The 7,500-nt window shown below is 53.0% G+C and overlaps 3 non-coding genes across 3 annotated transcripts in view; all 3 read left to right on the forward strand.

Moving 5' to 3' along the window:
* The first annotated feature begins 4,230 nt into the window (after window positions 1-4,230).
* Window positions 4,231-6,139, forward strand: LOC126453820 (small subunit ribosomal RNA). The gene has a single exon (XR_007585092.1). It is a non-coding gene; the product is annotated as a small subunit ribosomal RNA (ribosomal RNA).
* A 353-nt stretch (window positions 6,140-6,492) lies between these two features.
* LOC126453818 (5.8S ribosomal RNA) lies at window positions 6,493-6,647 on the forward strand. Its single transcript, XR_007585090.1, has one exon. It is a non-coding gene; the product is annotated as a 5.8S ribosomal RNA (ribosomal RNA).
* Window positions 6,648-6,835: 188 nt separating this feature from the next.
* LOC126453817 (large subunit ribosomal RNA) overlaps window positions 6,836-7,500 on the forward strand; it is a 4,222-nt gene continuing 3,557 nt past the window's right edge. Inside the window, exon 1 of the ribosomal RNA XR_007585089.1 lies at window positions 6,836-7,500. This exon is cut by the window's right edge and continues 3,557 nt beyond it. This is a non-coding gene — a ribosomal RNA (large subunit ribosomal RNA).

Consider the following 7,500-nt stretch of genomic DNA (forward strand, 5'->3'; position numbering starts at 1 on the left):
AAACAGAATATCCCACCCTTCCGACATCCGCCATTGCTCAGCTAAGCCACGAACACCCACACATGTCCTACACAGGGGTGCACCCAACATCACAATACTGCCTCCTGTCACAGTACACAAACAATGGCAGGAATGAAAGACACAGATCTGCCACAACCTTGGAATCGGAGCGCCGCCTGTCATGAGCCACAAGTGCATCCTGACGTGACAAATCGGATGATCCCGCAGGCATGCACTTACGATAATCACTATCAACGAACCTGCCGCCCCCTCCCCCCCCAAAATACACCTTTCCCTACAACGTGTACCTTAACCTAAGCTATATTGTACCTTAACCTAAGCGATATTGTACCTTAACCTAAGGTATATCGTACCTTAACCTAACCTACATTGCGCCTTCACCTAACCTACGTTGTACCTTAACCTAACCTACGTTGTACCTTAACCTAACCTACGTTGTACCTTAACCTAACCTACGTTGTACCTTAACCTAACCTACGTTGTACCTTAACCTAACCTACGTTGTACCTTAACCTAACCTACGTTGTACCTTAACCTAACCTACGTTGTACCTTAACCTAACCTACGTTGTACCTTAACCTAACCTACGTTGTGCCTTAACCTAACCTACGTTGTGCCTTAACCTAACCTACGTTGTGCCTTAACCTAACCTACGTTGTGCCTTAACCTAACCTATGTTGTGCCTTAACCTAACCTATGTTGTGCCTTAACCTAACCTATGTTGTGCCTTAACCTAACCTATGTTGTGCCTTAACCTAACCTATGTTGTGCCTTAACCTAACCTACGTTGTGCCTTAACCTAACCTACGTTGTGCCTTAACCTAACCTACGTTGTGCCTTAACCTAACCTACGTTGTGCCTTAACCTAACCTACGTTGTGCCTTAACCTAACCTACGTTGTGCCTTAACCTAACCTACGTTGTGCCTTAACCTAACCTACGTTGTGCCTTAACCTAACCTACATTGTGCCTTAACCTAACCTACGTTGTGCCTTAACCTAACCTACGTTGTGCCTTAACCTAACCTACGTTGTGCCTTAACCTAACCTACGTTGTGCCTTAACCTAACCTACGTTGTGCCTTAACCTAACCTACGTTGTGCCTTAACCTAACCTACGTTGTGCCTTAACCTAACCTACGTTGTGCCTTAACCTAACCTACGTTGTGCCTTAACCTAACCTACGTTGTGCCTTAACCTAACCTACGTTGTGCCTTAACCTAACCTACGTTGTGCCTTAACCTAACCTACGTTGTGCCTTAATCTAACCTACGTTGTGCCTTAACCTAACCTACGTTGTGCCTTAACCTAACCTACGTTGTGCCTTAACCTAACCTACGTTGTGCCTTAACCTAACCTACGTTGTGCCTTAACCTAACCTACGTTGTGCCTTAACCTAACCTACGTTGTGCCTTAACCTAACCTACGTTGTGCCTTAACCTAACCTACGTTGTGCCTTAACCTAACCTATGTTGTGCCTTAACCTAACCTATGTTGTGCCTTAACCTAACCTATGTTGTGCCTTAACCTAACCTATGTTGTGCCTTAACCTAACCTATGTTGTGCCTTAACCTAACCTATGTTGTGCCTTAACCTAACCTATGTTGTGCCTTAACCTAACCTATGTTGTGCCTTAACCTAACCTATGTTGTGCCTTAACCTAACCTATGTTGTGCCTTAACCTAACCTACGTTGTGCCTTAACCTAACCCATATTGTACCTTAACCTAACCCATATTGTACCTTAACCTAACCCATATTGTACCTTAACCTAACCCATATTGTACCTTAACCTAACCCATATTGTACCTTAACGTAACCTAATTTGTGCCTTAACGTAACCTAATTTGTGCCTTAACGTAACCTAATTTGTGCCTTAACGTAACCTAATTTGTGCCTTAACGTAACCTAATTTGTGCCTTAACGTAACCTAATTTGTGCCTTAACGTAACCTAATTTGTGCCTTAACGTAACCTAATTTGTGCCTTAACGTAACCTAATTTGTGCCTTAACGTAACCTAATTTGTGCCTTAACGTAACCTAATTTGTGCCTTAACGTAACCTAATTTGTGCCTTAACGTAACCTAATTTGTGCCTTAACGTAACCTAATTTGTGCCTTAACGTAACCTAATTTGTGCCTTAACGTAACCTAATTTGTGCCTTAACGTAACCTAATTTGTGCCTTAACGTAACCTAATTTGTGCCTTAACGTAACCTAATTTGTGCCTTAACGTAACCTAATTTGTGCCTTAACGTAACCCATGTTGTGCCTTAACGTAACCCATGTTGTGCCTTAACGTAACCCAATTTGTGCCTTAACGTAACCCATGTTGTGCCTTAACCTAACCTATATTGTGCCTCAACCTAACCTATATTGCGCCTTAACCTGACGCACGTTGTCGCTGAACCTGCTCTGTAATTGTTATGCAACTCGTTAAATTAGTGTAGTGTTGCCTAACCGCAACCCTCGCAATATAGTTCGCTATTCGCACTGCCCGGTCCCCTGTGTATCGCGTCATGTTAAACACCTTGCAGGTGTTGCTGACTTTCCACATGCTCCTGCTATACACTGTAATGTGGATAGCAGCAGGACGTACATGCCCCCCCCCCTTCCCCCCTGCCTTCGCAAGCTGGTCGTTGAGAAGTTTGCATGTTCAATGCCCTTCGCATGCCGACGTACTCAGCCTACGTTGTGGTACGGCCTGTCACCTGTCCGCCGATGTACGCAAAACCCACAAACTGTACTGCACATTGGTCCGTATGTACTGAATGATACATCGTGGCACATGTGTGACCGTACGACGACTGCGCCTAGCAACGGCAGACCATACAGTCCAAATATTGTGCACGCAGCTACGTGTCGTCTCCCTATAAGAGCTGGATTGCAGTGTGGTACGCCATTCAGACGTGTGGGAGGAACGGACGCCCTGGATGGCGATCAGCATGAGCAGTCTGTTGATGTAGTGGAGCGTGTATTCGGACGTAGTCGTCTCTTCTCACACACCGTGATAGCATGTTGCACCGCGTTCCACATCTGCGACATCCTGCAGAGGCCGGCTGACAGTCGTTCGCGCAATGGACACCGCATACGTACGGGGGCTACCTTCCACGTGTTCTCGAGGCGTGCACATGTTGTTGCGTCTATGTGGGCAGACGTAGTGTGTTGTGACACCTGACACAGGCATGCAATACTCGTTGCAAATGGCGATGGACGTCTACGTTTGCTGGTGACGTTACGCAAATGAACAACAGGTAACCCGTTGTGGTGCGGTTGTTCTCGCTAGAGGTGAATCAGTGTTGGCGACGATCGGTCGAGCTATTAACCGGTTGTTTCAGGGATACCCACCATGCCCACGAACGTGAAAGGGGACCCACCATGCCCACGAACGCGAAAGGGGATCTGGGTGTGAGGCGATACGCGGCGGTGGCTGGGTGGGACCGTCCCCGGCCGGTGAGGGGGGGCCGCCCGGCGTGCTGGCAGCGCGGTGCGTGGGCGCACGCGCTACAGCCGGCTGGTGGGGGCGGCCAGTGGCAGGCGCGCCGGCCGACGGACGCGGCAGGCGGCGCAGCTGCGCGCCGGCGCCCCCTGCTCGCGGCGCCTTGCGGCCAAAGTAGGTCCTCGCGGGCCCGGTGCGAAGCGCGGTGGCCATCTGCAGTGTGCTGGTCCGATTGAGGACTGTGTGCGCTGAGGATGCGCCGCCGCCCGGCGCTCGGCGCCGCGACGCCGTCTGCTGCTCGGTCGCCCCAGCGGTTCTCGCAGGTGGTTTGTATCGCAGCTGTGCGGACGTGTTGGCGCGTGCGCTGTGCTGGGAGAGTTCGCTTCGGCACCCAAGTGGGGCTTTTGTCCTTCTGTGGCGCTGGCGTTGGAGCTGCCGGTCACCGTAGGTGGCGCGTGTTGTCTCCCGCCGGCAATGCCACGACAGCACGCTCCCGGGCCTCTGTCGGCAGCGGCAAGCTCAGTTGGGAGCACGGGTGGTCGCACCTAAAGCGTCTACTCGCCTAACTCCGGGCGATTGCGCCTCTCTCGAACCCGACCAAGTACTTAGGACGGCGCTGCGCGCCGCCGGGACCTGAGAGGGTTTCGAGGTGTGTTGTGCAGGGGAGCTCAGCCTCCTCCTGTTTGCAGAATAATTGAGCGGACGCTTGCGTGTTCGCGCGGGCCCCCGGGACACACTCCCGGGCGGCCGGCTGCTCAGCTCTAGTTGACGCAGCTCCCTGGTTGATCCTGCCAGTAGTCATATGCTTGTCTCAAAGATTAAGCCATGCATGTCTCAGTACAAGCCGCATTAAGGTGAAACCGCGAATGGCTCATTAAATCAGTTATGGTTCCTTAGATCGTACCCACGTTACTTGGATAACTGTGGTAATTCTAGAGCTAATACATGCAAACAGAGTCCCGACCAGAGATGGAAGGGACGCTTTTATTAGATCAAAACCAATCGGTCGGCTCGTCCGGTCCGTTTGCCTTGGTGACTCTGAATAACTTTGGGCTGATCGCACGGTCCTCGTACCGGCGACGCATCTTTCAAATGTCTGCCTTATCAACTGTCGATGGTAGGTTCTGCGCCTACCATGGTTGTAACGGGTAACGGGGAATCAGGGTTCGATTCCGGAGAGGGAGCCTGAGAAACGGCTACCACATCCAAGGAAGGCAGCAGGCGCGCAAATTACCCACTCCCGGCACGGGGAGGTAGTGACGAAAAATAACGATACGGGACTCATCCGAGGCCCCGTAATCGGAATGAGTACACTTTAAATCCTTTAACGAGTATCTATTGGAGGGCAAGTCTGGTGCCAGCAGCCGCGGTAATTCCAGCTCCAATAGCGTATATTAAAGTTGTTGCGGTTAAAAAGCTCGTAGTTGGATTTGTGTCCCACGCTGTTGGTTCACCGCCCGTCGGTGTTTAACTGGCATGTATCGTGGGACGTCCTGCCGGTGGGGCGAGCCGAAGGCGTGCGACCGCCTCGTGCGTGCTCGTGCGTCCCGAGGCGGACCCCGTTGAAATCCTACCAGGGTGCTCTTTATTGAGTGTCTCGGTGGGCCGGCACGTTTACTTTGAACAAATTAGAGTGCTTAAAGCAGGCAAGCCCGCCTGAATACTGTGTGCATGGAATAATGGAATAGGACCTCGGTTCTATTTTGTTGGTTTTCGGAACCCGAGGTAATGATTAATAGGGACAGGCGGGGGCATTCGTATTGCGACGTTAGAGGTGAAATTCTTGGATCGTCGCAAGACGAACAGAAGCGAAAGCATTTGCCAAGTATGTTTTCATTAATCAAGAACGAAAGTTAGAGGTTCGAAGGCGATCAGATACCGCCCTAGTTCTAACCATAAACGATGCCAGCCAGCGATCCGCCGCAGTTCCTCCGATGACTCGGCGGGCAGCCTCCGGGAAACCAAAGCTTTTGGGTTCCGGGGGAAGTATGGTTGCAAAGCTGAAACTTAAAGGAATTGACGGAAGGGCACCACCAGGAGTGGAGCCTGCGGCTTAATTTGACTCAACACGGGAAACCTCACCAGGCCCGGACACCGGAAGGATTGACAGATTGATAGCTCTTTCTTGATTCGGTGGGTGGTGGTGCATGGCCGTTCTTAGTTGGTGGAGCGATTTGTCTGGTTAATTCCGATAACGAACGAGACTCTAGCCTGCTAACTAGTCGCGTGACATCCTTCGTGCTGTCAGCGATTACTTTTCTTCTTAGAGGGACAGGCGGCTTCTAGCCGCACGAGATTGAGCAATAACAGGTCTGTGATGCCCTTAGATGTTCTGGGCCGCACGCGCGCTACACTGAAGGAATCAGCGTGTCTTCCTAGGCCGAAAGGTCGGGGTAACCCGCTGAACCTCCTTCGTGCTAGGGATTGGGGCTTGCAATTGTTCCCCATGAACGAGGAATTCCCAGTAAGCGCGAGTCATAAGCTCGCGTTGATTACGTCCCTGCCCTTTGTACACACCGCCCGTCGCTACTACCGATTGAATGATTTAGTGAGGTCTTCGGACTGGTACGCGGCATTGACTCTGTCGTTGCCGATGCTACCGGAAAGATGACCAAACTTGATCATTTAGAGGAAGTAAAAGTCGTAACAAGGTTTCCGTAGGTGAACCTGCGGAAGGATCATTACCGACTAGACTGCATGTCTTTCGATGTGCGTGTCGTGTCGCGCAACACGCAGCTACCTGTACGGCTCGCAGTAGCCGTGCGCCGCGTGCGGAACCACGCGTTCGTCTCAAAACTAACGGCAATGTTGTGTGGTACGAGCGCTGAAGCGCTGGAGCGGCTGGCCTCCGGCACCTGGCGCCTGGCGCCGGTTTTGAATGACTTTCGCCCGACTGCCTGTCCGCTCCGGTGTGGAGCCGTACGACGCCCATCGGCCGTGAGGCCGTTGGACACTGAACGCTGGAACAGGGCCGCCACACGCCTCAGTCCCGCCTATGCAACTGTCTCGAAAGAGATGGTGGAAACTATGAAAAGATCACCCAGGACGGTGGATCACTCGGCTCGTGGGTCGATGAAGAACGCAGCAAATTGCGCGTCGACATGTGAACTGCAGGACACATGAACATCGACGTTTCGAACGCACATTGCGGTCCATGGATTCCGTTCCCGGGCCACGTCTGGCTGAGGGTCGGCTACGTATACTGAAGCGCGCGGCGTTTGCCCCGCTTCGCAGACCTGGGAGTGTCGTGGCCGCCTGTGGGGCCGGCCGCGTCTCCTTAAACGTGCGATGCGCGCCCGTCGCCTGGCGGTTCGCATACCGGTACTTACTCGGTAGCGTGCACAGCCGGCTGGCGGTGTGGCGTGCGACACCTCGTACAACGACCTCAGAGCAGGCGAGACTACCCGCTGAATTTAAGCATATTACTAAGCGGAGGAAAAGAAACTAACAAGGATTCCCCCAGTAGCGGCGAGCGAACAGGGAAGAGTCCAGCACCGAACCCCGCAGGCTGCCGCCTGTCGTGGCATGTGGTGTTTGGGAGGGTCCACTACCCCGACGCCTCGCGCCGAGCCCAAGTCCAACTTGAATGAGGCCACGGCCCGTAGAGGGTGCCAGGCCCGTAGCGGCCGGTGCGAGCGTCGGCGGGACCTCTCCTTCGAGTCGGGTTGCTTGAGAGTGCAGCTCCAAGTGGGTGGTAAACTCCATCTGAGACTAAATATGACCACGAGACCGATAGCGAACAAGTACCGTGAGGGAAAGTTGAAAAGAACTTTGAAGAGAGAGTTCAAAAGTACGTGAAACCGTTCTGGGGTAAACGTGAGAAGTCCGAAAGGTCGAACGGGTGAGATTCACGCCCATCCGGCCACTGGCCTCCGCCCTCGGCAGATGGGGCCGGCCGCCCGCGCGGAGCAATTCGCGGCGGGGTCGTGTCCGGTTGCCTTTCCACTCGCCGCGGGGCGGGGCCGTTCCGGTGTGCGGTGGGCCGCACTTCTCCCCTAGTAGGACGTCGCGACCCGCTGGGTGCCGGCCTACGGCCCGGGTGCGC

This window comes from Schistocerca serialis, unplaced genomic scaffold (genome assembly GCF_023864345.2).
Source record: "Schistocerca serialis cubense isolate TAMUIC-IGC-003099 unplaced genomic scaffold, iqSchSeri2.2 HiC_scaffold_965, whole genome shotgun sequence".
Taxonomy (NCBI): domain Eukaryota; kingdom Metazoa; phylum Arthropoda; class Insecta; order Orthoptera; family Acrididae; genus Schistocerca; species Schistocerca serialis.